General features: G+C 45.2%; 1 protein-coding gene and 1 non-coding gene across 2 annotated transcripts in view; one reads left to right on the forward strand and one right to left on the reverse strand.

Annotated features, from left to right (window-relative positions):
• LOC124621836 (steroid receptor seven-up, isoforms B/C) overlaps nucleotides 1-16,632 on the forward strand; it is a 531,170-nt gene that overhangs the window by 157,854 nt on the left and 356,684 nt on the right. The gene's annotated exons all lie outside the window — the stretch shown is intronic.
• On the reverse strand, nucleotides 9,070-9,143 carry Trnat-ugu. The gene has a single exon. It is a non-coding gene; the product is annotated as a tRNA-Thr (tRNA).

Raw genomic sequence — 16,632 nt, forward strand, 5'->3', positions numbered from 1 at the left:
ACATTCGAATGCGATCATTGGAGACATGGAATGAATAAGGTTGAAAGTAATGAAGTCGTTGTTACAGGTGTAAAGGAAAAACTGTTAAGAGAGGTTCCACAATTGTATGATATTGTTATAACTGAGAAGGGAAAGATAATGAGAAAAGAAGCGAAGGCCTACAATTCATCAAGTGAACTCGAGGAGCAACGGAAAATGGTGCCTATGGCTCTAGAACTTCTGTCGTTACGAGAAATGTAGTAACTTTTAGACTAATTTGATCTGGTTAATGAAGTACGTAATTAAAATTCGCCGGCCGGGGTGGCCGAGAGGTTCTAGGCGCTACAGTCTGGAACCGCGCGCCCGCTACGGTCGCAGATTCGAATCCTGCCTCGGGCATGGGTGTGTGTGATGTCCTTAGTTAGGTTTAAGTAGTTCTAAGTTCTAGGGGACTGATGACCTGAGAAGTTAAGTCCCATAGTGCTCAGAGCCATTTGAACCAATTAAAATTACGTACTGTAATGCTTCGCATGAAAATCGGTTTGGTAATATGATGGTGTCTCTCTTTAAAGACATCAGTGTTTCCATTGGTTTGATGCGATTCGCCACCAACTATTCTCTTATGCTAGCTTCTTCATCGCAGAGTAGCAATCCATTATTTGTTCGATGTATGACAGTCTCTGTGTTTCCCTACAGTTCTTGCCCTCTAAGTCTCCCTTTAGTACGATGGAAGCTATTCTTTGATGTCTTAACGCATGTTCTACATCCTGTCTCTTCTTTTTGTCGTTGTTCTTCATGTGTTTCTTTCTTGGCCGAATCTGTGGAGAACCTCGTCATTGCTTATCTTCCCAGTAAACCCATTTTGCAACACTCCTCTATGGTACCACGTCTCAAACGCTTCGATGCTCTTCGCTTGCGGTTTTCATACAATTCATGATTCACTGCCATACAGTCTTGTGCTCTAAACGTACATTTTCAGGAATGTTTGTACGCGCTCCACTCGTAAAGTACCATTATTATTCAGATCTCGTTTTCTTCTTGTCTCTAGTGTCCGTGGCGTGTAATATGGGATGCGCTTTTTAAGGTAAATTTTTATTTTATTATTTAACTTTGTGCTCGGAAGATAATCTGAGGGGGAAAGTCATGTGCGGTGTTCGTCATGTTCGTCACCTGTGTGAGAATTGTGTTGGCTTTGTTGTGTGTGTTGTCGTGTTATACCTGTGTGCGTGTCGTATTCTTTGAGGTACAATTTGGGACCTACCCAGACATTACCTAAACGGGTGTGGAAAACAGCCTAAAAACCGTGCTATAGCTAGCCGGTGATTTTTTATCGGCGGCGTTGATTAGATCCGGGTCACACTCCCCTCCTTTGGTTCTCAGTTAGCGCATTACGCTATACTAGCTAGTAGCTGTTGAGGTTTTCTCTCTCTCTGAAAAATTATCGAATTTTTTTCTTGTCGGGACTGAATATCATTACTGAAGAAAGGAAATGTTTATTTTTGTGTGGGACAACTGACCGACAGAATAAGTGATATTCTTACCATAGACAAACAGGATAGATGTCGAGAAAGATAGAGGAAGGTTGCTATCGATCGGCCACCTAAGGAAATTGCGTAATACTCGGATACTGTAAAAATATTTTATTTTCAGTGTTACTTGGACATTATCTTTTGAATTTCACTGCAGTAGACCCTGCAGTTAATGAAATATGTGAAAAATAACGGATGTATATGTCTCTGGAACGTTGAGGGGTTTTATTCTTTTTAAATTATCATATTCTTATATTGCATGCTTATGTGAATTCTTACATTAAATTTTATACTTTATTCTTATGTTTATTCTTCACGAAAATTTGGTGCATTCTCTCGAATGATACCTACCGTAGAAACATTCGAAACAGAGAAATTTGAAGCACCACGAGCATCGCGGGAAAGCAGGCTTGGCACAGTGGCATTTCTTCGTATGGATCTCACTCTTCGTTAACGTTTCGAAACATTCACACATTAGCAATGATTTGACACATAACGGATCACTTTACCCAATAGTGGCGCTTGCAACTGGTTACGAATCAAGAGGCGCGTAGGAAACAATTTCAAATAATTCTTCCATTAATTTTTTTATTTCATTCGCCAGACACTCAGTTAGTATAGGAATAAAAGCAACGTTATTTGTATACACTTTGGAAAACATTAGAGTAGTAATGTTCTGCTAATCTCGGTATCTAAATGAAAAACAAAAATAATAATCGGGTTTCGGAAAGGGGGCGTAAAAGCGTGAAGCCGCGGTGCCAGCAACTGCTGGCGCTGCTTCGACTCAACCGTTTACTCCCTAAAAAGGAGATAAACTACTTTTAAAGCGTTGACCGTCGTTTTCTGACAAACGGTCGAGTACCTACGGATAATCCGAGACACTTAGTGGAAGTTTCTGGGAAATCGTGTTACGGCGCTTGTCGTGTTCTCCTCGTTTGTCGGGAGAACCGGCTCGGCGGCAGCTCAGGGAGACGACTGCTCGGAGTAAACCACTTTGCACAGCGACCTGTGCGAGTGGACGGCAGTCCGGCGGATGATCGCCACGCCCGGCCGCGTTCAGCTGGAAGCGCCGCTGCTTAGGCCCCTGCCCCACCTGACACTCCCCCGCGCGACGCGATACAAGACGGATGGCCGGCGCGCCGGCATTATCATGTAAATCGGAGAGCGGCGTGCGATCGCGCCTCGCCGCCGCCTCAATGGAACCCGGCCTCGCATTCCAGAGGCCACCCCCGCCCCGCCACCCACACCCACACCCACGCACACACCCCTCCCCTCACCATCCCCCACCCGTGCCGACGCCCCTTCACCTTCACCTTCACCTTCACCTGCCCAGCCTCTGACCGCTGCCCAGCTGACCCACACTATACAAACTTCTGCCTTCACTGACTCTGACTGTCTGTGCTTCAAACCCCTGCCAAAAATGACATCTACAGTTCAAACGGCTCTGAGCACTATGGGACTTAACTTCTGAGCTCATCAGTCCCATAGAACTTAGAACTACCTAAACCTAACTAACCTAAGGACATCAAACACATCCATGCCCGAGGCAGGATTCAAACCTGCGACCGTAGTGGTCGCGCGGTTCCAGACTGTAGCGCCTAGAACCGCTCGGACACGGCTGGCCTAAAGTGTCTGGTTGCGTTTATTTCTCTTAATCTTCCGCAGTGGCTTTGGGAGATGTGCTTTGATAAAAAGAGTAGAACTGTCATCAACTGTGAAGTTCGCTCACGGTGGTAAAGAAGAGGTAGCATGCACTTTACTTTCTCCAAACTGGAAACAGACGCCAGTCAATTAAAGGGGAACTCGGAATTTAGCGAGGAATTGGAACTCTGATACAAGCAGGCAATTTTCAGATAAATGAAAACTATCACCACACATAAAAAAATTGTTGTTGTTGTTGTGGTCTTCAGTCCTGAGACTGGTTTGATGGAGCTCTCCATGTTACTTTATCCTGTGCAAGCTTCTTCATCTCCCAGTACGTACTGCAGCCTACATCCTTCTTAATCTGCTTAGTGTATTGATCAATTGGTCTCCCTCTACGATTTTTACCCTCCACACTGCCCTCCAATTCTAAATATCTGATCCCTTGATGCCTCAGAACATGTCCTACCAACCGGGCCCTTCTTCTAGTCAAGTTGTCCCACAATCTCCTCTTCTCCCCAATTCTATTCAATGCCTCCTCATTGGTTACGTGATCTACCCATCTAATCTTCAGCATTCTTCTGTAGCACCACATTTTGAAAGCTTCTATTCTCTTCTTGTCCAAACTATTTATCTTCCACTTCCATACATAACTACACTCCATAAAAATACTTTCAGAAACGACTTCCTGACACTTAAATCTATACTCGATGTTAACAAATTTCTCTTCTTCAGAAACGCTTTCCTTGCCATTGCCAGTCTACATTTTATATCCTCTCTACTTCGACCATCATCAGTTATTTTGCTCCCCAAATAGCAAAACTCCTTTGCTACTTTAAGTGTCTCATTTCCTAATCTAATTCCCTCAGCATCACCCAACTTAATTCGACTGTATTCCATTATCCTCGTTTTGCTTTTGTTGATGTTCATCTTATATTATCCGTTCAAGACACTGTTCATGCCGTTCAACTGCTCTTCCAAGTCCTTTGCTGTCTCTGACAGAATTACAATGTCATCGGCGAACCTTACAATTAAATGGGAATAGAACCTCTGTAGATTTGCAGTTTGACACCCACTCAGTTAGAAAGCGTCACTCTTTGCACAGCTGACGCGTTAAGCAGAGATACTCATTCATCTAGTTGCATCGCAACACCTTTTTTATGGTGTCTCTTATTTTTGCGTATTTTTGTCCCGCTCCACCGATTATCGTTTCATGCGGAGTTAGCGCACCACATTTTATGGTAGGAGGAAGTGCCTGTTCGTGGCGAATACGTAATTACAGGACGCGCTAAAATTGTAAACTTTCGGCGTCGCTAGCCCCCCTTTACCGCACCAGCTAAAATTCACAATTAGATTCGGAGGTAATCGTAAGTGCAGCAGGTTTCTCGGCTGGTGACGAGTGTCGCGGATGGTTTATCGACCGCGGTCCCGAGCAGCAAACGCTGCGGCTGTCGATCGCTGTTTGGGAGGCGGGGGGGGGGGGGGGGGGGGGGGTGTCTGACCTGGGAGGCGGACGGCGGCTCCTGGCACGGCCAGCTGTGGAGGAGCGCCGCGTCCTTGCCTGCGGCGCGCCGCCGCTGCAGCTGGACTGGTTTCGCCGCCCGGCCTACAACCAACCACCTGCTCTGCGGCACGCCTGCCCTATCCCCGCGGGCCCCGGAAGCGCGCCGCTATTATGGGTCTAACTGCACCGCCCGAGTATCACCTTTCTACCCTGCCCTTCACCACCTCCCGTGTCGCAACAGGTGTCGCGTGTTAGCTCTGCACCAATTGCTACTTCTTACACACAAACTCCAGATATCACACACTCAGATCGGTAGCAAACTTTGTTTGTCGGTAGAGTACCAACCAAAACACCGATTTAGTTCGTGCTGTGTGCTGTCGTCCGGTAGAACATACGTAAACGGTAAATAAAGGTAGCATTAGAACTACGGCGTGTAGGAAAGCGTTATCTGTGAGCCATTCTGTTGGTACAGCGCCAGATCGTCTACCGAAAGTGCGGAGTTCGAACCTCACCGATGGCAACTTTTTCTTTTACACGTGAAACTGTTATGTGGGAGAACACTTTCCTGACGTGTAAAAGGAATTTCGGAGTTTGTAGCAATGTTCTGCTTTCGCTTGGTTAGCTGGAAGTAGCAAACCTATAACTACATATAGGTGTGGTGTTATCATTACAAATGTACTCTATAGGTCCGCTACTTTCAGTTAACCAAGCGAAAGCAGACTGCCAAAAGGCCATTGCTACAAACTCCCAAAAGTTCTTTCACATGTGAGGAAAATGTGGTCCCACATACCAGTTTCACGCGTAAAAAAATAATTTAAAAAAATCATCTGTGAGGTTCGAACTCGGATCTTCACATTAACAGCTCATAGATACCCTTTTCCTATACTCCGTATATGTGGTGTTACTTCTAATTACCGTTTACTCATGTTCTATAGGAGGTCATCACTCAGCACCAAATAAATCGGTGTTTTGGTTGATTCTCTACCGACAACGTTTAGTACCGATCTTGAGTGTCTGGCATCTGGAGGTTTGGGTGTTAGTGTGTCGATGACAACCATTTAGATGACGTGCTGCTCCTCGACAAGGTGCACTGTAGTTGGAGCCGCTGATGCCAGACCCTCTCGCGTCAACATGGTGTAGACAGGGCAGTGAGACAAACGGCTCATCTTCTGATTAGCACCACACTCACAGGATGTGTGCTGTCACCGCCAGACACCACACTTGCTAGGTGGTAGCCTTTAAATCGGCCGCGGCCCGTTAGTATACGTCGGACCCGCGTGTCGCCACTGTCAGTGATTGCAGACCGAGCGCCACCACACGGCAGGTCTAGTCTAGAGAGACTCCCTAGTACTCGCCCCAGTTGTACAGCCGACTTTGCTAGCCATGGTTCACTGACTACATACGCTCTCATTTGCAGAGACGACAGTTTAGCATAGCCTTCAGCTATGTCATTTGCTACGACCTAGCAAGGCGCCATATTCAGTTACTATGAATGTATTCTGAACAGATAATATTGTGAATCATGTACCGTCAAGAGCGACGTTCATCATTAATGGATTAAAGTTAAGTATCAAACTAATTACGTCCGCTTTCTGAATCCTAATGCCTTGTCATGTTCCAGACCTCACGTCAGTATAGTTCTTCCATCCTTACGCAGCCTGCGTGAGCTAAAACCCGTGGATTTCGGCCTCCTCTAGTAACACAGTGTTGGCTCTTCTGCTAACACAACAGGATGCATCACGGTTATCGCAGTCCCTATATTAAGGTGGCAGTTTTACTGCGGCCAACACCAAGACTGTTAGGTGACCTCAATGTCGGCCAAAGTTGGCTGTTTCTTGGCGATAGCTCCTCTTTTGGTGGTATCCGACCACGTTAGGTTGTCCCAGCGGTGAAGTCTCTTATGCCCATGAGTTCACTAGAGGAGCAGTACCTAAGATAAAGCTTTTCCTGCTGCGAAGAATTTGAGCAACAAGTTCGCGACCGTGAAGTGGGAGTGTAGCAACAGTGTTGATTTTGCTTGTTTCGAATCTGGCTGATAGTATCCGCCTGATGCTATTGCACTCGACTGGTGTCGGTATGAAGCATCCTGTCATCCGGCGGCACGTTGGGTGGAGAGCAGAGCCAACCTGTTTGGAGTGGCAAGGTTGGTACCACACGGGGGAACCATATTCTCCTGCCCAGCAATACAAGAATAAAGTCGACGTCCGAAGCTCGTGTCGGCTTGCTCCGGAACTTTTGCCTTTGAGTTTTTTAAAGATTTTGTTTCGTGCTGCGACTCCCACTGTTACTGATGAAGAGTCTGTGACAGTTGTGCGGAGTGGGACTTGTTGACATTTCTGCTGCACCCATGACGCTTCAGGTAGATTTTTACTTTTACGTACGTTGGCTGCTCCAACTCACAACCAAACTATCACCCTACGACGTAATCTCGGGCTGCGCTACATATGTGTATCATCACAGCCACCTGCAAAAAGCCGCTTTCCAAGAACAAGTGGGCACGAAAGACAATTTATACACAAATCCGTTTTCTGAGGGTATTTTGAGCGTGAGGAGGATTGCAGGTATCCCTGAAGCCCGGTTCGCGACTCGCGTTAACTGAGCATAGAGCGCGGTGGCCGAGTGCCGGCGGGGCAGACACAGCGTGGCCAGTGCCCGCCCACCTGCAGGCAGCTGTGGCTCGCGGCCTGTGGCTGCCGCTGTTCCCAGGAGCCGCCGGCGCAATTATCGCCGCCAATGCGTGACCGCGGCTCACGCAAAGGCGGCGGCCCAGCCACGCTGCCGGCTCGTTACCACTGGAGTAGCTGGAGACACACGCGGGCGCTGCACGCAGCCAGCGGCCTCGCTCTCACACTCGGTTCGGTGCTCTGCTCAGACGCTTCTGGCCGTACAGGATACAGACGCACAATGCGGAGCTCGCTAGGTATCTGTTGCTGGTTCTCTGAGTCGCTGAACACCTGTCTGGGAGACTCTAGAGGGTGGGTTCAGTCGCCAAATTGGATAGCTGTCATTCGTCGTACGTAGTAGGACCTTTCCATTGCAAATGGTTCAAATGGCTCTGAGCACTATGGGACTTAACATCTATGGTCATCAGTCCCCTAGAACTTGGAACTACTTAAACCTAACTAACCTAAGGACATCACACAACACCCAGTCATCACGAGGCAGAGAAAATTTCCATTGGAAAATCTGATAGTTGCCTTAAGGGGGGTAGGACGTCAAAGGGGCCGACTTGGAGCAGGAGAGGCATCACAGGACATTTTAATCCCCAGTGTCTATACTTTTTGAAATAAATTCATAAAACTTCGTCAGCATCGGCAGGATGGATTCAGGATTCACTCTCATTGCAGTGGAAGTTCGGAAACATAACAAAATAAACTTTTTCTAAGTGTGAAATTTCATAATTTTTTCACTTACTAATGCCCGCATTTGTTGCTATAGGTACACTTTCCTTCATAAGTTAGAGAGATTCTTCGATGAATTTTGCACAGCGTACGTACCATACTCACGGTTGTATGAAACTCTAGAATTTATTTAATTTATGAAAAAAAAACGAATGAACTGTTATATTTTAAACTTCATGTTCAGAAAAAACACAAATTTTATACTTAATTACCTCAAATTTTACCACAGTTTTTAATAGATTTGGAAAACTCTAGAGTTTCATACACCTTTAAGTATGGTTTGTATGCTGTGCTAAATTCATAGAAGAATCTCTCTTACCTATGATGAAAATTGTAACTATAGCAACAAATACTGCCAGTAGTAAGTGAAAAAAAATGATGAAATTTCACATGTAAAAACAAAAAAACATTTCCTTATGTTTTAGAACTTCCACTGCTATGAGTGTGAATTCTGAATCCTTCCTGGTCATGCTGACAAAGTTTTATGAATTTATTTGTAAAAGTATAGACACTGGGAATTAAAATGCCCTGTGATGCCTCTCCTGCTCCAAGTCGGCCCGTTTGACGTCCTGCCCCCCTTAAGTATAGATGTAAAGTACAGGTAATAATGTTGATTGTATTACGTTCGTGTTTCAGACGACGTTGAGAGACAGAAGGGAGATAGTGAAATCTGGCACCGACACATACCCTAGTCCTCTGGAATATTCGTATGACCTACGAGGTCACCGATCTTATAATTCGTACCTGAAGAATGTGTGGCAGCACTACCTGAGACAATACGTAACGTAATCCAGGCCATTGGGGTAATATTTCATATTTTACGATGAGGAACTTTACACCTCGCTCCTCCGCATTGCCCCCCGTCCCCTGTTGTTTCCGGACATGTTGACTGATGGTCCCGTGCTTTATCTCCTGCTCTATGTGTCAGACTAATATACATTCATTACAATGCGAGTGAACACCCTTAGCTGCTTACAGGCGTTGACATACGTCAACGGGGACAGATGAAAATGTGTGCCCCGACCGGGACTCGAACCCGGGGTCTCCTGCTTACATGGCAGACGCTCTATCCATCTGAGCCACCGAGGACACAGAGGATAGCACGACTGCAGGGATTTATCTGTGGCTCGCCTCCAGCGAAACCCACATTCTCAACGTATTGTCCGGCACTACATTCGTACACATGCAGTAGCGCTATCCTCTGCGTCCTCGGTGGCTCAGATGGATAGAGCGTCTGTCATGTGAGCAGGAGATCCCGGGTTCGAGTCCCGGTCGGGGCACACATTTTCATCTGTCCCCGTTGACGTATGTCAACGCCTGTAAGCAGCTAAGGGTGTTCATTTCATTGTAATTTCATTCTAACGAGCTGCATGGTCACCGATCTTCGCATATAAATATATATTCAGCAAAAATGGATACATTTCGGTACAAAACCTCAATGGCACCCCCAGAAAATAGACGTCATCACATCCCAAAGGAATTCCTAAATAAAAAGCAATGAACTTGTAAATGTAAAGCTCCTTATATGGCAGGATGCTGCCGAAACACGTCGTCAATTTAAAAAATTCTGTAATACTGTCACTGATCTCAACTGTAATACTGCCACTGACATCAACAGATTTCAGTGAACACTCTTGTTTTGTCACACTTTTCTGTCTCTAAACCCGCAACTTCCCTCTTGACGTAGTATAATTTTGAAAACGTTCTTTGTACAAAACATCATCATGTGTGATTACGACTGAAACTCGACACTACCAGCTGCTTTCCAACGTACGACGCATGTTTCGGTGGAAATGTATCTAAATTCTTTTTATATGTGCGGTTTTATATTATGTTTGAAGAACACCCGCATGCAATCACGCATATAGAGAAAGAGAGAGGGAAGCATTATTTATTTTAAAAGAAAGTCATGTACGTTGGAAGAATTTTCGAGGAAAAATGTCTGCTTTCTGAGGAGAGTGTGGTATGTTAAATAACATCCTGTTCGGTATTAAGCCGCGTCATTCTGAAACAGCGACAGTGAACCGAGGTTTTTTTAGTAGTCCTTTTTATTAGTGGTCGTCGTCAGTTTCGGCGTTTTGAGGAAGTCCACTGCAAAGACGGTCGAAACATCGCTTCATCACACTGGACTCGCATTCGGAAGGACGACGGTTCAATCCCGTCTCCAGCGATCCTGATTTAGGTTTTCCGTGATTTCCCTAAATCGTTTCAGGCAAATGCCGGGATGGTTCCTTTGAAAGGGCACGGCCGATTTCCTTCCCCATCCTTCCCTAACCCGAGCTTGCGCTCCGTCTCTAATGACCTCGTTGTCGACGGGACGTTAAAAAACACTAACCTAACCATCGCTTCATAACTGTTTAAATGTTTCAGAATTACGCGGGCTAACACCAACATGAATTGTACTGGGCACTGAGCGTGGAAGCCTATGCATTTAAACTCTGGTAGTAGTAATATGGAATTTGTTTTTTTTTCCGTTTTTTTCTGATGAAGACCTTTGGATACCAAGGTCGTTGGAGACTGAGAGTTGGTTGATATTTTTCTGAGGACAAGGGCGACGATCTTAGTGATTTCGTTCGCGGCATTCGTGTGTGTGTGATTCGGGGAAACCAGCATCAAAAAATTGTTCAAATGGCTCTGAGTAGTATGGGACTTAACATCTGAAATCATCAGTCCCCTAGAACTTAGAACTACTTAAACCTAACTAACCTAAGGACATCACACACATCCATGCCCGAGGCAGGATTCGAACCGGCGACTGTAGCGTCGGCCACCGCTCGGCCACACCGGCCGGCAAAACCAGTATCACTGGGCTTTACCATCACACGAGTAAGATACGGCGTGCCCTGCCTATCACAGCGTGGAATTTCTTGCTAAGCACAGCTGTGACTGAGAAAAGGCCCCCAACCTCTGGCAGAGAAATGACACCATGTTGCAATGCGAGTGATGGCGCGCATTCCGTTTAGGAAAAACAGGTCGTTGGGCGAAGACGATCGCAGGCCGGACGCTGTTCCACATTCGCCGCGTTACGTCACAGACACGTGCATAACGGTTGCGACAGCGAGACTTTGGCGGGGCAGTAAGGGGGAATTCAATAAAACACGGCGCCCGAGAGCCGGCGCAACACGAAGGCGCAGCAGAGAAGAGAACAGAGCAGAACCGGTACCCGAAGCCCGCGGCCTTCCGGCTGCGTGCGAGGCGCATATCTGCCGCCGCCATCTACTCTCTCTCTCTCTCTCTCTCTCTCTCTCTCTCTCTCTCTCTCTCTCTCTCTCTCTCTCCCAGTCTCGTCTCCTCTCCTCTCCCTTCCGTTAGCAGTGGTTGCGGCGTCTGCCGACACTCACCACAGCTGGCTGGTTGTAACCCCGCTGCCCACGGGCTGCAGGTACGTCCGACGCAGAGGTTACCTCTACTTTGGTGTCCATAGTGTGCGACAGGATGCACCGTTGTGCTGCTCTGTTACACTGCTACTGTTCACTGCCCACCTTATGACACATTTAATTTATTCGATAACCCACAACTAGTACCCAGCCTGTGGACCATGAGGCGACATGCAGGTGGGTTAAAGACAGTATTTTGATGCGGTATCTTTGAAGCGCGCGCTTTTACTCCGCAAAGTAAAGTGCCTTAAAAATCTTACAAGCGACTGTCCTTGAGAGGGACTGAAAGGCTGTCAGCCGGAATACCGATACAAGAGTTAATAATGTCCCGGATGCACTCCCGAAATATGATGGCATAATATTTTGATGGTTTTCCGCCTCTGTCCAGACGAACAGATACGGTGTAGGCAAAATTCAGCTGGCACGAAAAATGCTTCATGCATCTTAAGATAAAACCAGCTAACATCGTCTGCACACATGGCAGATGATGTACCAGGTGGTAATAACTAAGTGCAGTTCCTCACAGGGGGGTGAAACATGGTAGACATTCCAATGTGTTAATGCGGAACCGATTTACGTTGTAAAAAAAATTAGTTCCAATTTTGGCCACTAGTTGCAAATCTGGCTCTGCGAACGCAAGAAAGATGCATAGAAACATTTCCGTATGTAATGGATTAGGGAGGGGACGTGGGCAGAAAAGGACCAACTAGTGAGGAAGGCATAATGTTAATTTTATTATTAACTGCAGTACACTGTGCGGCTGGTCCCGGCGGAGGTTCGAGTCCTCCCTCGGGCATGGGTGTGTTGTGTGTTTGTCCTTAGGATAATTTAGGTTAAGTAGCGTATAAGCTTAGAGACTGATGACCTTAGCAGTTAAGTCCCATAATTATATTTAAAAAAACTGCAGTTTCACTCTGGAGACGTCGATGCTGTACAACGTCACATTTGCACCTGCTGCCCAAAAGTGAGACTAATTTTGTTATAGTATTAATCGGTTCTGAATCAACACATTAGAATATCTGCCATACGATAATTAAAGCCCACACTGGACCTCGGTGACTTGCTGCATTTTAATTATAACCACCTGATAAGTTGTGTTGCTTATATTAAGATGCGTGAAACCTTTTCCTAGCCAGTTGCATTTTGCTCAGCCTGTATGACCCAGTAATCACCGTCGGAACCCCCATGATGCTGATCGTGGATGAGAAAATGGAGCTCCAGGGAAGCGTAAGCCTAGTGAAATGAGGGGAGATCCGAATATGATCGACATCCAATGCAAGTATTCACAGTTGTCATTAATATAAACAAACGTAACGTATATAACTTTAAAAAAACACACAAAGATCCTTTATCGTACGAATACTCGACTGCCGTAGAGCCACTGGAAGCACTCGTATCCATTAAATACGTAGAGCTATGCGTACAGAGCCATTTAAAGTGGAACTAACAGTTGTTGTTGTTGTGGTCCTCAGTCCTGAGACTGGTTTGATGCAGCTCTCCATGCTACCCTATCCTGTGCAAGTTTCTTCATCTCCCAGTACCTACTGCAACCTACATCCTTCTGAATCTGCTTAGTGTATTCATCTCTTGGTCTCCCTCTACGATTTTTACCCTCCATGCTGCCCTCCAATGCTAAATTTGTGGTCCCCTGATGCTTCAGAACATGTCCTACCAACCGGTCCCTTCTTCTCGTCAAGTTGTGCCACAAACTCCTCTTCTCCCCAATTCTATTCAACTATTCAATACCTCCTCATTAGTTATGTGATCTACCCATCTAATCTTCAGCATTCTTCTGTAGCACCACATTTCGAAAGTTTCTATTCTCTTCTTGTCCAAACTATTTATCGTCCATGTTTCACTTCCATACATGGCTACACTTCATACAAATACTTTCAGAAACGACTTCCTGACACTTAAACCTAAACTCGATGTTAACAACATTCTCTTCTTCAGAAACGCTTTCCTTGCCATTGCCAGTCTACATTTTATATCCTCTCTACTTCGACCATCATCAGTTGTTTTGCTCCCCAAATAGCAAAACTCCTTTCCTACTTCAAGAACTAACAGTAGAAATCGTAAAAATCGCAGTCGCTTGACTGACATTCGATGGAAAAATCCTCAGTAAGTAGTCCACTTATAGAACGCAAAACTCCAGTTCGAAGGATACTTGAGTATTGCTCCTCAGTCCGAGATCGTTACGAATGTAGAATTTGTAGGGAAATTGTGACAGATCCGAAGAAGAGCTGCGCGGATCTGGCGTCGGTATGGTGATCCAACTTCAGCGGTAACACTACAAGAGAGGAATTTGGCACCACAGTGTGATTTTAGTGTATAAAATTACTACAGCTTGCAGAGTCAACTAGCTGCTTGCTCTTAGATATATGTCGTGCAAACAGCATGAAGGTAAAATGAATGAGATTTGAAGAACTCTTCCTCCGTAACACTCGTGACTCTAACCTAGAAAGAGAAGTGGCAGTGGTACATGAAGTACACACCGTAAGGTCGTTTGCTGAATGTAGGTGAAATCGTAGAACATTTGATTCCTTGTCGATTTACGTCTGATGTAAACAATATGAAAGCAAGTTTTAACGACGTGGCACATAGACATCTGTACGAGCCACTGTATGCAGGATAGAACGATTTCAGTTTTTTTTTTTTTGTGCTCGGTTAGCATCTGACACACCGTACATACCGTGACGTGCATTTTTTCTTTGTATTCTGTCTGCACCTTCAATTACTTTGTATGTGTACTGTTTGTAGCTTTCTACGCAAAACGCATTAAAAGACAGCGATTGATATCAGGGAGGAATTCCGCGTAGATGGACTGAATTTCGAATCACAACGTTGGGATGCTCGTTATGGTGGTCAACCTTACGAGTTTTTAAGTTGGCAACAATATTTTACTGTCAGGTGCGACGTGGTGCGTGAGCTTCACACCACAGGAGTGAAATTCTGTCGTGAAACCTAATTTACAATTATCACCTTGGTAGACGGCATCTGGTTGAGTCGCAGTGATCGAGCACCTGTCCATTTAACCAGGTAGTGACAAGTCTCTCTTTGGCACGGATATGTACAGTCTCAGCCCACTTTATAGAACAAGTAACTTTTTTCTTAGTTTCTTTTCCAGTACACCAGTAGTTTTCCACGCAACGCCGCAGTCGTGCCTGCGGCTGTAAACACAGAAAAACCCACGATAAATTGCTAAGTAGGAGCCCGACTCCACTAAATGAAGTTACGTTCTCTTCCTAGTTGGCCGAACACTCTGTGATTACAGCCATATATTTACGGCAGGGCGGCAAGTTTCCAACGCCAATACAACAAAGTAACGAGCGCCTGCGAGAGGGTAAAAATATTTTTCCATCGATGTCTGTCTATTGACTCTTGGTTTAAAAGCAGATAAGGAGGAACGGCATCCGCTTCCATCTTAAGACTTTCACTTGCACGTTGGATCGAATCGTACAACTGATTCTCATCACCGTTATCCGACAGCTGTGATAATTTTAAAAGTTTTTTATTTTTTTCACGGTCAGGGGAAAGAGGGACATTTATTTTTCGCACACAGGAGAAAAAGAAAACTGTGCCGCTGTATGGAAGCAGCACGGCGAGGGAAAGATACGTGATCTTCTCTGAATAAGCAAGGCTCGTTTGTTCTCGCCAGGAAACCGTGCCGCATCGAACACCGGCCTCTATTGTGTTCCTTATACGCCTCTCTCTCGGTATTGTCGTGTAGCACGAGTATTTTAGCGGGCAAGACGCCTCGCCATGTACAAACTAGTTCTCTGTCGTAGAACCCAATCGCTAAGTTACGACGCGCGTTATCTCGATTTCCTGGCATCAGGCCGCTATAAACTTGTCCTCACAAAGTTACATTATATTTCCACTATAGCATTGTTCTCTCGGTAAGATGTAACTGGAGCTGGTAAACCCTTTCTTTCGTTAGACCCCTGGATAATATATGTCAAACGAGTAGCCCTTTAGCGTGTGTGATTGTGACCACTGGTTGTGAGATAAGTTGTTGCGTCTGCTGTCACCTGTTGTTAATGAAGTGATAGGAGCAAAGAAGATGAATGTCGGGTTTGGCCTATAGCCTACGTTTATGGAGAGGACCACGGGTTCTCCATCCTTAACCTTTCATTTGATGGATTGATCAAAGTTAACACTGTCATGCGCCACCGCTCCCTAGGACATTACGCAAAAGTTTGCGGTCCAAAGATGAATACTACCTCACAGTCTAGCAATCAGAAGTTGATTCACTTGCATTCTCTTCCCCGCTTGTAAGAAGACAGCCATGTTCGAATATGATCTCACCACGTTAGCGAAATTGCTCGCAGAAATCCTGACAATTCTCTAAACTACAGCTTGTGTAGAACAAATGACTGAATTTTTTATTAATTTCGCGACGTGCTGTTTGGTTTGCAGTAACCATCTTTCAGCATGCTCTGACCTCAGCCAGTCTGTACCGGTTGTTCTTCATCTGCTGAAAATGTTCTTCAGTAAATGTCACTCCCTACAATTGTTTCCTTACACTTACCTTCTAAAACGGATATTTTCAACCTTAATTTTTTATTATGTCTCTGATGCATGTGTATGTCCTATTCATTAAAATTTTTCGCAGCTCAGGTTTCCATTTTATTCGTCAATATTTTCCGTTGTTTATTTCGTCCTTCTGTGATATTCCTGTCTCTAGTATCACTATGTATTAGAAAATCCCGTTCGTTTTTCCTCCACGTTTCGGCTTCATACTGTGATACTCTTCACGGAAAAGTCAAAGCCAGATCAATTTTTATGCCTATTCTAATATTTCTGAGAATTCATTTCTCTCGCGTAATCCATTAGCGATTTTCAAATTTCTGCTGCCATCTGTCACTGTACTTCGCAAATAGGAATATTGCGGCACGTTTCGAATAGAACGTTGTTCAACTGTGTGTGCGTTAGTGCTTTTGTTTTCCTGGATTTTCAAGGGGATTAATAGACTCCGCTTCTAACGTAACACAGTTGTTTGATAGTCTTTGTCCCCAGCACGTTTCGCCATACCTCTGAGATCCACAGTGGACGTTTATTGCTAGCACATGTCATTTTGTATCCGTCTATGTTTTTTTCCAAAGTTACAATGAAAGTCTAGTATTCCTATAGAAGTGTTATCTCAGTACACCCGTACTGCGCAGGACATGTACCATGTAGTGTAGATCTGTGGTTGAAAT

This window comes from Schistocerca americana, chromosome 7 (genome assembly GCF_021461395.2).
Source record: "Schistocerca americana isolate TAMUIC-IGC-003095 chromosome 7, iqSchAmer2.1, whole genome shotgun sequence".
NCBI lineage: Eukaryota > Metazoa > Arthropoda > Insecta > Orthoptera > Acrididae > Schistocerca > Schistocerca americana.